The sequence below is a fragment of the Rhamphochromis sp. 'chilingali' genome, assembly GCF_963969265.1.
Source record: "Rhamphochromis sp. 'chilingali' genome assembly, chromosome: 17".
NCBI classification, from domain to species: Eukaryota; Metazoa; Chordata; class Actinopteri; order Cichliformes; family Cichlidae; genus Rhamphochromis; species Rhamphochromis sp. 'chilingali'.
Window position 1 is genome coordinate 27,946,761 of NC_137944.1, and position 15,441 is coordinate 27,962,201.

A 15,441-nucleotide genomic window follows, 5' to 3' on the forward strand; every position below is an offset into this window, starting at 1 on the left:
GGTGGCCATCTGCCTCGGCCAGTTAGTGATGAGGGAAGGAAGTTGGGGTTTTAAAATGTAATTTAGGTTGCTGAATTAAAAGAATATTTGACGCCAGTTTAAGAGTTTTGTAACAGAATCACGTGCACGTTTCAGTTCGATTTTAGCGTGCACATGAGAAAACCCTCAAGATGACATTTTGGCTCCTCAGCTTGGCATGTTTTTTGAATATGCTGACGACCGCTTCGTCAACCACTGGGTTGCTTGACCTCATTAACAGTATTGGAGAAGGCCACTTTTCACGGAGATCATTGGCTACTTTCAGGCCGAGTTGTTCAATGTTTTCCATGGACATTTTGTAGCTTTTGGACAAAATTTTGTTCCAGATCTTGTGGGAAAGCCTCTGTACAATAAACTCTGATGTTCCTGCATTCCATGTAGCTGCCTCATTTTCTCCCTTCATAGCGTGCATTACCAGATCTTTGGTGACATTTTTCACAGCCTCCTGGTACTCTTCCCTGTGTTTAGAGACACTAAGTACTCTTGTTGGTAATGCCAACAGGTGTTTGGTGAAGGCTGGGACAGTAATACTATCAAGCTGTTCCCTCAGATTGAAAATCAGATATTTTCCCTTGCAGTTGTGTGTTTTGCAAAGATCCTTGAGAATGGCCTTGTCTATGTTTTTCAGCCATTTGGGGGATAGATCCAAATGTTTCAGCTCAATTTCAGGCCAAATTTTTTCCATCAGGCGATCGCTAATGCAGTCAGCAGTGAGGCGCTCTGTGAAGAGCTTGTATTTAGTGGAGACTTGTTCTATGGCCTGTGAAACCACCAACTCAATCACTTTGTTGACACACAACTTTTCCCCACTCAGACAATCAGATGAGGACGACTCTGGGGTTGCCGTCTCCTGTGTTTCAGTCTGAGACTCTACTAATTCTTTTCTCTGCGTGTCCAGTTCTGTCTGCATTTCTGGTATGTTTGTCTCTGCCTGACTTTCTTTAATCTCGCTGGAGTCCTCACTCTGTGGCTGCAGAGCTTTCTTGTCCTCCTCCAGTTCTTTCTCTTCTTTCTCTGCATGCTGACATTTTGTGATGGCCTCTTTGACTTCTTCTGTTGTGTCATTCACCACTTTCTGTTCTTCCAGGAGTTTCTTATTTTGTTCCTCCAGGACTTTTTTCTCCTGCTCCAGATTCTCTCTCAGTGTTTGTTCTTTCCACAGAGCATTCCACATAGTTTCTTTCAGATATCTTTCATGTTTCTGGAGCTGCGTGAACTTGGCAGACAGAGTGTCCTTCTCCTGTTGCAGCATCAGGATTTCGTTGTCCCTCTGCTGAAGCTGCTCTTTCAGACAGTTCATCTCAAGGTCAAGGTTGCTGACCTTTTCCTGATCTGAACACGTCTGTTGCTCTTTTTCTTTGGTGGCGCTGCTCACCTGCGGTTTGCGCGACACTGATTCGTCAGTGACTCCTGCAGCTTGGTTCTCATACAGCTCCAGCTTGGTGCGCATGTTTGAAATTTGAGTCATCATCTGTTTGATTTGCTGTCTGGCTCTACTTTCACCCTCTTTTAAAAGTTTGTTTTCAGTCAGAGAGTTTTGCAAGGCTTTCCTAACCAGCATGAGGTTGTCGAGTGCACTCTTTGGCAGAGTGAAGACAAATTCTGGTTTTCCTTCCTGATTGCTCATTTTTGATATTTAACTTTGAAACAAATTTAGCGTGTTACACTAAATAAGATATTCAGATGTGAATTCGATAATCAAATGTGAATCAGGGTTTGAAGTTTGCTGTAGCAGAACAAAAGTTCGTCTAGTGAATCGCTCGTGACTGTAAGTAAGAAACGTGCTTGACCAGTGTGCTGTTTCACCCCTATTTATAGAATTTTGGTGACTGTGATGTCATGGCCTCATTCTCTTTGCTTTGATGTTTGAAAATAGTTCCCGCCCATTGAAAATAGGTCCCGCCCACAGGCTCTCAGAATTTGTCAGTTAAATTCATACATTAATTTGAAATGTGTTTTTGTTTATTTTTAAATTTTAATTCATCCCTCTTCTAAATTTAACCTAAGCCCATTTTCAGAGCGCTGCGTGTTCATCACAGCCATAAATATGTTAGAAATGAAGAGATTTCACTGTGTTCAAGTACCAGATTTAGTGCTAATTTTATTCAGTCATCCAGGGTTTGTTTAGCTTGTTCAAATGTTTCAGGTGCTGTAGAACATCTGATTAGTATTGTTCATTAATGCTTGTTTCCTATTCCTGTTCAAAGTAATACTCTGCACACGCAGCCAGTGAGAAAACGTCTAACGCTAGACCCGCCCCCGGGAGTCAAGCTGCTTGCATCTAATGTCTCTCAGTTACATAGTAAACAAAGCTTGCAAGGAATCAGGAATCCAGCATCATTACTAAACATCTAACAGGTGCCAAAAAAAAGAGCAACATTGAGCTGTTAACACTTCACAGCCTGCTCGTTAAACAGACAGTAGGGATCCAGTAGGACTGGACACAACATCAAGCCTCTTGGCTTCTGGTTTGATAACTTCACTCATTTAAAAAAAGAAAAATGCTGTAACACATCAGTGTGACATGTTTGCTTTCATCCTGCATCCAATTAAAACACAGAGAATATGTGTACTAGTTTTTTTTAAGGTGATCTTTTTATTTTTCAACAGCTTATTACTAATTACGGATTTTGGGGAATACTAAAAATCATGACACATCAGGAAAACAAAATCTTATAAAGGACGTGAAGCGATGTCACTGATGTTGTCACTGCTGATGTGACGCTATACCTTGTTTATGGTAGTACCTGAACTGCCATAAAGTTATGTTAACGCTGTGCTTTAGATTACAGCCAGGAGTGTGGCAGAGGAGGAATTTTGCACTTTCATATAAAATCCACTTTTGGACTAAGTAGATCAGTTAATGGCTGGACTATGGAGGAGAAGTTTTTGCAGAAGTTCCTGTAATAACCTACCATTCCCAGGAATCTGCACAGTTCTAGTCCTTTATTTAGGTGTGGGATATTCATTAATCGCCACCACTTTGGCGCTAAGGGGCCGCACCTGACCACGTCCCACTTCCCTGCTCAAGTATGTTACAGTGGCCTTGGCAAATTCACACTTTGTCAGGTTGAGTGTCAGCGCTTATTAATCTTGAAACCTGCATGACACACTGGCAGACAGAAAAGACCATTCGGTGAAAATATCAATTCTGGGGATCTGGAACATGGAAAGTAGAATATCTAAACAACATTATTGGTGTGTTTTGCCTCAGTGTTATTGATATTTATATGCTTATATTTTCACAATTGCAAAATCTCACTGTGGATGTAAGAGCCAAATTGTGGATATTTTGCATCCACTTTATTGTGTAATATTTTAATTGATTGGGCAGCACGGTGGCACGGTGGTTAGCACTGTTGCCTCACAGCAAGAAGGTCCTGAGTTCAATTCCACCATCAGGCCGGGGTCTTTCTGTGTGGAGTTTGCATGTTCTCCCCGTGTTTGCGTGGGTTCCCTCCGGGTACTCCGGCTTCCTCCCACCGTCCAAAGACATGCACTTAGTGGGGATAGGTTAATTGGATAATCCAAATTGTCACTAGGTATGAATGTGCGAATGGAAGTGAGTGCGAATGGTTGTCTGTCCCTGTATGTTGGCCCTGCGACAGACTGGCGACCTGTCCCGGGTGTACCCCGGCTCTCGCCCTATGACAACTGGGATAGGCTCCAGCGCCCCCCGCGACCCTGAAAAAGGATAAGCGAATGGATGGATGTATTTGATGGCTTAGGCCCCAGGAAGACTAGCAACCACTGTTGTGGAAGCTAATGGAGTTCCTTATAAATAAGCAGACAAATAAACACTATTCTAATCTTATATTACATTCTTAGCAAATTTACAGCAAATGAAACAAAGCACAAAGTCACAGTTGTTTTTTTTCATTTTATTTTTTAATTTTAATTTGTGGTTTGACGCTGTTTCTTAACTCAAAATGTCCTGTTGTAATTGGACATTTTGAGCTAAGAAACAGCGCCAAGCCCCAACAACACTTCCCTCATGGTGCTTTATATTGTAAGGTGAAGACCCTACAATAATGCACAAAAACTAACCCCCTAGAGCAAGCACATTGGCGACAGTGGGAAGGAAAAACTCACTTTTAAAAGAGAGAAACCTCCGGCAGAACCAGGCTCTGAGATGGGGGTGGCCATCTGCCTCGGCCAGTTAGTGATGAGGGAAGGAAGTTGGGGTTTTAAAATGTAATTTAGGTTGCTGAATTAAAAGAATATTTGACGCCAGTTTAAGAGTTTTGTAACAGAATCACGTGCACGTTTCAGTTCGATTTTAGCGTGCACATGAGAAAACCCTCAAGATGACATTTTGGCTCCTCAGCTTGGCATGTTTTTTGAATATGCTGACGACCGCTTCGTCAACCACTGGGTTGCTTGACCTCATTAACAGTATTGGAGAAGGCCACTTTTCACGGAGATCATTGGCTACTTTCAGGCCGAGTTGTTCAATGTTTTCCATGGACATTTTGTAGCTTTTGGACAAAATTTTGTTCCAGATCTTGTGGGAAAGCCTCTGTACAATAAACTCTGATGTTCCTGCATTCCATGTAGCTGCCTCATTTTCTCCCTTCATAGCGTGCATTACCAGATCTTTGGTGACATTTTTCACAGCCTCCTGGTACTCTTCCCTGTGTTTAGAGACACTAAGTACTCTTGTTGGTAATGCCAACAGGTGTTTGGTGAAGGCTGGGACAGTAATACTATCAAGCTGTTCCCTCAGATTGAAAATCAGATATTTTCCCTTGCAGTTGTGTGTTTTGCAAAGATCCTTGAGAATGGCCTTGTCTATGTTTTTCAGCCATTTGGGGGATAGATCCAAATGTTTCAGCTCAATTTCAGGCCAAATTTTTTCCATCAGGCGATCGCTAATGCAGTCAGCAGTGAGGCGCTCTGTGAAGAGCTTGTATTTAGTGGAGACTTGTTCTATGGCCTGTGAAACCACCAACTCAATCACTTTGTTGACACACAACTTTTCCCCACTCAGACAATCAGATGAGGACGACTCTGGGGTTGCCGTCTCCTGTGTTTCAGTCTGAGATTCTACTAATTCTTTTCTCTGCGTGTCCAGTTCTGTCTGCATTTCTGGTATGTTTGTCTCTGCCTGACTTTCTTTAATCTCGCTGGAGTCCTCACTCTGTGGCTGCAGAGCTTTCTTGTCCTCCTCCAGTTCTTTCTCTTCTTTCTCTGCATGCTGACATTTTGTGATGGCCTCTTTGACTTCTTCTGTTGTGTCATTCACCACTTTCTGTTCTTCCAGGAGTTTCTTATTTTGTTCCTCCAGGACTTTTTTCTCCTGCTCCAGATTCTCTCTCAGTGTTTGTTCTTTCCACAGAGCATTCCACATAGTTTCTTTCAGATATCTTTCATGTTTCTGGAGCTGCGTGAACTTGGCAGACAGAGTGTCCTTCTCCTGTTGCAGCATCAGGATTTCGTTGTCCCTCTGCTGAAGCTGCTCTTTCAGACAGTTCATCTCAAGGTCAAGGTTGCTGACCTTTTCCTGATCTGAACACGTCTGTTGCTCTTTTTCTTTGGTGGCGCTGCTCACCTGCGGTTTGCGCGACACTGATTCGTCAGTGACTCCTGCAGCTTGGTTCTCATACAGCTCCAGCTTGGTGCGCATGTTTGAAATTTGAGTCATCATCTGTTTGATTTGCTGTCTGGCTCTACTTTCACCCTCTTTTAAAAGTTTGTTTTCAGTCAGAGAGTTTTGCAAGGCTTTCCTAACCAGCATGAGGTTGTCGAGTGCACTCTTTGGCAGAGTGAAGACAAATTCTGGTTTTCCTTCCTGATTGCTCATTTTTGATATTTAACTTTGAAACAAATTTAGCATGTTACACTAAATAAGATATTCAGATGTGAATTCGATAATCAAATGTGAATCAGGGTTTGAAGTTGGCTGTAGCAGAACAAAAGTTCGTCTAGTGAATCGCTCGTGACTGTAAGTAAGAAACGTGCTTGACCAGTGTGCTGTTTCACCCCTATTTATAGAATTTTGGTGACTGTGATGTCATGGCCTCATTCTCTTTGCTTTGATGTTTGAAAATAGTTCCCGCCCATTGAAAATAGGTCCCGCCCACAGGCTCTCAGAATTTGTCAGTTAAATTCATACATTAATTTGAAATGTGTTTTTGTTTATTTTTAAATTTTAATTCATCCCTCTTCTAAATTTAACCTAAGCCCATTTTCAGAGCGCTGCGTGTTCATCACAGCCATAAATATGTTAGAAATGAAGAGATTTCACTGTGTTCAAGTACCAGATTTAGTGCTAATTTTATTCAGTCATCCAGGGTTTGTTTAGCTTGTTCAAATGTTTCAGGTGCTGTAGAACATCTGATTAGTATTGTTCATTAATGCTTGTTTCCTATTCCTGTTCAAAGTAATACTCTGCGCACGCAGCCAGTGAGAAAACGTCTAACGCTAGACCCGCCCCCGGGAGTCAAGCTGCTTGCATCTAATGTCTCTCAGTTACATAGTAAACAAAGCTTGCAAGGAATCAGGAATCCAGCATCATTACTAAACATCTAACAGGTGCCAAAAAAAAGAGCAACATTGAGTTGTTAACACTTCACAGCCTGCTCGTTAAACAGACAGTAGGGATCCAGTAGGACTGGACACAACATCAAGCCTCTTGGCTTCTGGTTTGATAACTTCACTCATTTAAAAAAAGAAAAATGCTGTAACACATCAGTGTGACATGTTTGCTTTCATCCTGCATCCAATTAAAACACAGAGAATATGTGTACTAGTTTTTTTTAAGGTGATCTTTTTATTTTTCAACAGCTTATTACTAATTACGGATTTTGGGGAATACTGAAAATCATGACACATCAGGAAAAAAAAATCTTATAAAGGACGTGAAGCGATGTCACTGATGTTGTCACTGCTGATGTGACGCTATACCTTGTTTATGGTAGTACCTGACCTGCCATAAAGTTATGTTAACGCTGTGCTTTAGATTACAGCCAGGAGTGTGGCAGAGGAGGAATTTTGCACTTTCATATAAAATCCACTTTTGGACTAAGTAGATCAGTTAATGGCTGGACTATGGAGGAGAAGTTTTTGCAGAAGTTCCTGTAATAACCTACCATTCCCAGGAATCTGCACAGTTCAAGTCCTTTGTTTAGGTGTGGGATATTCATTAATCGCCACCACTTTGCCGCTAAGGGGCCGCACCTGACCACGTCCCACTTCCCTGCTCAAGTATGTTACAGTGGCCTTGGCAAATTCACACTTTGTCAGGTTGAGTGTCAGCGCTTATTAATCTTGAAACCTGCATGACACACTGGCAGACAGAAAAGACCATTCGGTGAAAATATCAATTCTGGGGATCTGGAACATGGAAAGTAGAATATCTAAACAACATTATTGGTGTGTTTTGCCTCAGTGTTATTGATATTTATATGCTTATATTTTCACAATTGCAAAATCTCACTGTGGATATAAGAGCCAAATTGTGGATATTTTGCATCCACTTTATTGTGTAATATTTTAATTGATTGTATTTGATGGCTTAGGCCCCAGGAAGACTAGCAACCACTGTTGTGGAAGCTAATGGAGTTCCTTATAAATAAGCAGACAAATAAACACTATTCTAATCTTATATTACATTCTTAGCAAATTTACAGCAAATGAAACAAAGCACAAAGTCACAGTTGTTTTTTTATTTTATTTTTTTTATTTTATTTTGTGGTTTGACGCTGTTTCTTAACTCAAAATGTCCTGTTGTAATTGGACATTTTGAGCTAAGAAACAGCGCCAAGCCCCAACAACACTTCCCTCATGGTGCTTTATATTGTAAGGTGAAGATCCTACAATAATGCACAAAAACTAACCCCCTAGAGCAAGCACATTGGCGACAGTGGGAAGGAAAAACTCACTTTTAAAAGAGAGAAACCTCCGGCAGAACCAGGCTCTGAGATGGGGGTGGCCATCTGCCTCGGCCAGTTAGTGATGAGGGAAGGAAGTTGGGGTTTTAAAATGTAATTTAGGTTGCTGAATTAAAAGAATATTTGACGCCAGTTTAAGAGTTTTGTAACAGAATCACGTGCACGTTTCAGTTCGATTTTAGCGTGCTCATGAGAAAACCCTCAAGATGACATTTTGGCTCCTCAGCTTGGCATGTTTTTTGAATATGCTGACGACCGCTTCGTCAACCACTGGGTTGCTTGACCTCATTAACAGTATTGGAGAAGGCCACTTTTCACGGAGATCATTGGCTACTTTCAGGCCGAGTTGTTCAATGTTTTCCATGGACATTTTGTAGCTTTTGGACAAAATTTTGTTCCAGATCTTGTGGGAAAGCCTCTGTACAATAAACTCTGATGTTCCTGCATTCCATGTAGCTGCCTCATTTTCTCCCTTCATAGCGTGCATTACCAGATCTTTGGTGACATTTTTCACAGCCTCCTGGTACTCTTCCCTGTGTTTAGAGACACTAAGTACTCTTGTTGGTAATGCCAACAGGTGTTTGGTGAAGGTTGGGACAGTAATACTATCAAGCTGTTCCCTCAGATTGAAAATCAGATATTTTCCCTTGCAGTTGTGTGTTTTGCAAAGATCCTTGAGAATGGCCTTGTCTATGTTTTTCAGCCATTTGGGGGATAGATCCAAATGTTTCAGCTCAATTTCAGGCCAAATTTTTTCCATCAGGCGATCGCTAATGCAGTCAGCAGTGAGGCGCTCTGTGAAGAGCTTGTATTTAGTGGAGACTTGTTCTATGGCCTGTGAAACCACCAACTCAATCACTTTGTTGACACACAACTTTTCCCCACTCAGACAATCAGATGAGGACGACTCTGGGGTTGCCGTCTCCTGTGTTTCAGTCTGAGATTCTACTAATTCTTTTCTCTGCGTGTCCAGTTCTGTCTGCATTTCTGGTATGTTTGTCTCTGCCTGACTTTCTTTAATCTCGCTGGAGTCCTCACTCTGTGGCTGCAGAGCTTTCTTGTCCTCCTCCAGTTCTTTCTCTTCTTTCTCTGCATGCTGACATTTTGTGATGGCCTCTTTGACTTCTTCTGTTGTGTCCTTCACCACTTTCTGTTCTTCCAGGAGTTTCTTATTTTGTTCCTCCAGGACTTTTTTCTCCTGCTCCAGATTCTCTCTCAGTGTTTGTTCTTTCCACAGAGCATTCCACATAGTTTCTTTCAGATATCTTTCATGTTTCTGGAGCTGCGTGAACTTGGCAGACAGAGTGTCCTTCTCCTGTTGCAGCATCAGGATTTCGTTGTCCCTCTGCTGAAGCTGCTCTTTCAGACAGTTCATCTCAAGGTCAAGGTTGCTGACCTTTTCCTGATCTGAACACGTCTGTTGCTCTTTTTCTTTGGTGGCGCTGCTCACCTGCGGTTTGCGCGACACTGATTCGTCAGTGACTCCTGCAGCTTGGTTCTCATACAGCTCCAGCTTGGTGCGCATGTTTGAAATTTGAGTCATCATCTGTTTGATTTGCTGTCTGGCTCTACTTTCACCCTCTTTTAAAAGTTTGTTTTCAGTCAGAGAGTTTTGCAAGGCTTTCCTAACCAGCATGAGGTTGTCGAGTGCACTCTTTGGCAGAGTGAAGACAAATTCTGGTTTTCCTTCCTGATTGCTCATTTTTGATATTTAACTTTGAAACAAATTTAGCATGTTACACTAAATAAGATATTCAGATGTGAATTCGATAATCAAATGTGAATCAGGGTTTGAAGTTGGCTGTAGCAGAACAAAAGTTCGTCTAGTGAATCGCTCGTGACTGTAAGTAAGAAACGTGCTTGACCAGTGTGCTGTTTCACCCCTATTTATAGAATTTTGGTGACTGTGATGTCATGGCCTCATTCTCTTTGCTTTGATGTTTGAAAATAGTTCCCGCCCATTGAAAATAGGTCCCGCCCACAGGCTCTCAGAATTTGTCAGTTAAATTCATACATTAATTTGAAATGTGTTTTTGTTTATTTTTAAATTTTAATTCATCCCTCTTCTAAATTTAACCTAAGCCCATTTTCAGAGCGCTGCGTGTTCATCACAGCCATAAATATGTTAGAAATGAAGAGATTTCACTGTGTTCAAGTACCAGATTTAGTGCTAATTTTATTCAGTCATCCAGGGTTTGTTTAGCTTGTTCAAATGTTTCAGGTGCTGTAGAACATCTGATTAGTATTGTTCATTAATGCTTGTTTCCTATTCCTGTTCAAAGTAATACTCTGCGCACGCAGCCAGTGAGAAAACGTCTAACGCTAGACCCGCCCCCGGGAGTCAAGCTGCTTGCATCTAATGTCTCTCAGTTACATAGTAAACAAAGCTTGCAAGGAATCACGAATCCAGCATCATTACTAAACATCTAACAGGTGCCAAAAAAAAGAGCAACATTGAGCTGTTAACACTTCACAGCCTGCTCGTTAAACAGACAGTAGGGATCCAGTAGGACTGGACACAACATCAAGCCTCTTGGCTTCTGGTTTGATAACTTCACTCATTTAAAAAAAGAAAAATGCTGTAACACATCAGTGTGACATGTTTGCTTTCATCCTGCATCAAATTAAAACACAGAGAATATGTGTACTAGGTTTTTTTAAGGTGATCTTTTTATTTTTCAACAGCTTATTACTAATTACGGATTTTGGGGAATACTAAAAATCATGACACATCAGGAAAACAAAATCTTATAAAGGACGTGAAGCGATGTCACTGATGTTGTCACTGCTGATGTGACGCTATACCTTGTTTATGGTAGTACCTGAACTGCCATAAAGTTATGTTAACGCTGTGCTTTAGATTACAGCCAGGAGTGTGGCAGAGGAGGAATTTTGCACTTTCATATAAAATCCACTTTTGGACTAAGTAGATCAGTTAATGGCTGGACTATGGAGGAGAAGTTTTTGCAGAAGTTCCTGTAATAACCTACCATTCCCAGGAATCTGCACAGTTCTAGTCCTTTATTTAGGTGTGGGATATTCATTAATCGCCACCACTTTGGCACTAAGGGGCCGCACCTGACCACGTCCCACTTCCCTGCTCAAGTGTGTTACAGTGGCCTTGGCAAATTCACACTTTGTCAGGTTGAGTGTCAGCGCTTATTAATCTTGAAACCTGCATGACACACTGGCAGACAGAAAAGACCATTCGGTGAAAATATCAATTCTGGGGATCTGGAACATGGAAAGCAGAATATCTAAACAACATTATTGGTGTGTTTTGCCTCAGTGTTATTGATATTTATATGCTTATATTTTCACAATTGCAAAATCTCACTGTGGATGTAAGAGCCAAATTGTGGATATTTTGCATCCACTTTATTGTGTAATATTTTAATTGATTGGGCAGCACGGTGGCACGGTGGTTAGCACTGTTGCCTCACAGCAAGAAGGTCCTGAGTTCAATTCCACCATCAGGCCGGGGTCTTTCTGTGTGGAGTTTGCATGTTCTCCCCGTGTTTGCGTGGGTTCCCTCCGGGTACTCCGGCTTCCTCCCACCGTCCAAAGACATGCACTTAGTGGGGATAGGTTAATTGGATAATCCAAATTGTCACTAGGTGCGAATGGAAGTGAGTGCGAATGGTTGTCTGTCCCTGTATGTTGGCCCTGCGACAGACTGGCGACCTGTCCCGGGTGTACCCCGCCTCTCGCCCTATGACAGCTGGGATAGGCTCCAGCGCCCCCCGCGACCCTGAAAAAGGATAAGCGGAAGCGAATGGATGGATGTATTTGATGGCTTAGGCCCCAGGAAGACTAGCAACCACTGTTGTGGAAGCTAATGGAGTTCCTTATAAATAAGCAGACAAATAAACACTATTCTAATCTTATATTACATTCTTAGCAAATTTACACTGTAAAAAGAATAACCCTATTCAAATTTAAAAAAATGATGTCCAATTGTCACATCCAAAATATTTGGCTTCAGAGAATCCAAATTGAGTCACTTGATTTGACCTGATACTTTTATGTTGATATAAACAATATTACTAGACTTGACTGAAACTTTAAATTTTGCATTGATCCAAATTGATTTTTTTTACATTGAACCATATTTTAATTATTGAACCAAGCTAATATATTGAAATTTAACCAACCTAATGTATTCACATCGAACCAAATTAACATGAACTAATATGTTTGTGTTGAAGCCAGGTAATTGATTTACATATATTCAAACTATATTTTTTACATTTCATTTTATTTCAGTTCAAAAATGCTCTGCATTTCCTATAAAAAACAAGACAGTTGGCCAACCAATTATTTCAAAATTATTTATTGTTCCAAACCATTTTAATTATAATCAATAGAGAGGATTAGTAATATACAGATTTAGTGCTACGACAGAAATGATTAGAGAAATGTTTGTTTTATAAAACCTGCAACCTTTTGAAAACCAGTATAAAACCTGCAACCTGTCTAAAACTGGCATAAAACCATTATAAAAACTCTTTTTAAACCAATTTGCAAGTACTCAAAAATGTTTATATGTGCACTGTGCCTGTACAATGTAAAAAAAAAATCTACACATGTATCAATGAAATCAACTTAAATCTCCCTTTCAAATGGGTGTTCTTATAATTTTTGAATGTAGAATACCACTGCAGGCCAACCAAGAAAATAACCAAGCACACATGCACATGCATGTGCACATACACATGCATGTAAACACACTACTGTGCAGTGTTAAGTTCACAATTAAGTTTGCGAATCTTAGAGGTCATCTTGTTAAAGTCAAGCTCCATCATAATCTTTTGAAGAGCCTCAAAGGTGAACCTGAATCCTCGTGGATATTCCATTTTAAGAGCATAACAGAGTCCAAAGACCATTGCCACTCCAGCTGCCACAGAAGGCAACTCATTCAGGACTTCCACACCATCAATGATTATCCCGATGTCTCGACGCTGATGTAGGAGGCTTGAGTTGTCCCTGAAGATGAAGAGTGCCATGGTGGTTACTCTGCAGCTCTTCCTCAGCTTCATCTTTCTGGGATATCTTGAGGTAAAATATGGAACAAAATGTACAAGTGAAGAACTGAAGTCTGGCACACCTGATAAATCTTTGACCATAATAAACTACTATTTTGATAGTTGTTTGGTCACAGACTATTAGAACAATTATTTGACTAATCAGATTGTGAATTGCATAATCATTAAATTAAATCAATGGTGGAAAATTTTCATAAATGTTCCACAAAGCCCAAGAAAAAAAAGAAAACAATACAGAACCCTAAGATATTAACTTGATGAGTTGATTAATCGTTGCTGTCCTACATTAATCATTGCATTTAATAGCAGAGTTGTCAAATTTACATCAAGAGACTGCATCTCATGTAGAGACAGAACAGATATGGACATACCATGTATTCTTTTATCAAGTCCTCAACACATCAGCAAGGTGAATGAGAGGATAATGAGGGAGAGTCTAGATTATTATGAAATGTTTAAAAAGGATGTGCAGTGTAAATGCAAAATGATACCTGTTCAGATTAAATGAAAATGTATGCTTCAGCCATGGAATGGATGGAGCGATCTGTGGTTCTGAAAGCATACAGAAAAAAAAGAATAATGTTACTTCTCTATAAAACACATAACATAGAAAAACCAAGAAATACGTAACATGACATACACATCCTTATAAAAAGCTAGTACTATAATTTGATTTAGGTTTACCAAACAGTCTACAGACCAGCCATTAGCAACTAAGTTTGGCATAGGGTCAATTTAATGCTGTTAAAATTACAATTTCTTCAGAAAATGCACATTTTTCCGAGCCGCGCCTGAAAGTCAATTGAAGGAATTAGTCTTATATCATTGATCTTATATGCTGGCGTGTTATTTCTGTCTCTAAATCATGCACATTAATAATTATCTTTTGCGCTCGGTGTACACACACATAACACACAGATATTTATATGAAGAGAGACAGAGACAAACGTGCGCGCACAAACACAAGCTTGTGTCTAGAAACCGCGCGCTCACCAGAAAAATTCAAACGAAGCGGAGCACGGAGTTATACTATGAATGTTATGAACTATGAACTTATGCTAGCTAGCTGTATCCACCACCGATGCATCGTGGTAACGCTAGCTAGTTAGTATACTGGTAAAAAACGGCTTTTTGCCTAACTTGCATTCCTGACTGTGATGGTCGGTTTCTGGTAACCAGTTCTAACGTCGCGCCGGATAGCTAGCTAGCTTGTAGCTAGCAGCTACAATCATGCAAAAATTAGGGGTGGCTGTCGACCCAGCTTAAATGGGGTTATTTTCTGCAATTTTGGCAATACAAATTATAAAAGCTTTTGTAACACACTTGGCTTTACGTTTATTTTCAGATGAAATTAATCAAAGATGTGACACGATGTTTCCAGCAGCCATGCAGAATAAAAATGGGTCCCGGTCTATTTCTGGTGGGCGTGTTCAAGTGCAAATCACTTTGACTCAAATTAAAGATATTATCTGTTCAACATGAAAAGAAATATATGTTTTGAGAGAAATCAAAAACTTTGCGTTGTGTCCTTTGTACAGATATTTAGTTTCATCCAAATCAAAAGTGGTATTTTAAAATGCAAAAAGAAAGGGTTTCACAATCAAATCAATGATTTTATTCTGTTTTGAATGGCACTTATTAGATTGAATGAATGACTGCATGTTAGACTTTTTTCAGTGAAGGGTACAAGAGGTAAATCGAAGAATAACCACACTGATCCGGCCGGGTGAAGTCAAACAATGATTTAATGCACGCGTGGGAAGATCACTGCATACGCAGACAGCAATTGATGATCTTCGACTTAATCAAAGCATAAACATATATTTTATACCATCAGGGCTTAAATTTAATGACGCCCCCTCAACGTCAGATCCATTTCATACATAGGTCAGATCAAAACCACAATAACTTTTAACACAGTTTAAAAAGAACATTGTCTTCGTCTTCCCAGCAGGTACTTCCTGTCACTGCCGGATGCTCGCTTATCATCTTGACACATGAGCAGCAGTTCTGCTGTATATATACAGACACCATGTTTACATATATATTTAGCATCAACATAATGTTCAAAAGGAGTCTGATTCTTCAAGTGATAAACATTTGGCTTGGATGTCCAGGAACTCTCGGCCAGAGCTTTTCAGCTGCCGGCTACACACACACACACACACACACACACACACACACACACACACACACACACACACACACACACACTGTCAGATTATAATATTATTTTATGCCATGTTATGCCCCTAATTAAAGATTGTGAATTATTATGTAGTCTTAGTTTGCATTATTCTCCTGAATTAGAAGAAGCTGATAACTATTGCATTAGTTAAACTGATTTGCATTACATTAGACTGCTGATTTATTGTGGATGAATGATATTGTTTTATGATGTTATAAGAAATACTGTTTGCAGAGTCATCGCCTTATTTGTCTGATTAGAAGAGAACAGAACATGC

At 40.3% G+C, this 15,441-nt stretch overlaps 1 long non-coding RNA gene across 1 annotated transcript; it reads right to left on the reverse strand.

Moving 5' to 3' along the window:
- Positions 1-12,648: 12,648 nt before the first annotated feature.
- LOC308384096 lies at positions 12,649-14,223 on the reverse strand. The gene is made up of 3 exons (XR_013969265.1): positions 13,970-14,223; positions 13,468-13,528; positions 12,649-12,983 (listed from the first exon to the last, which is right to left on the reverse strand). It is a non-coding gene; the product is annotated as an uncharacterized lncRNA (long non-coding RNA).
- Positions 14,224-15,441: the final 1,218 nt, after the last annotated feature.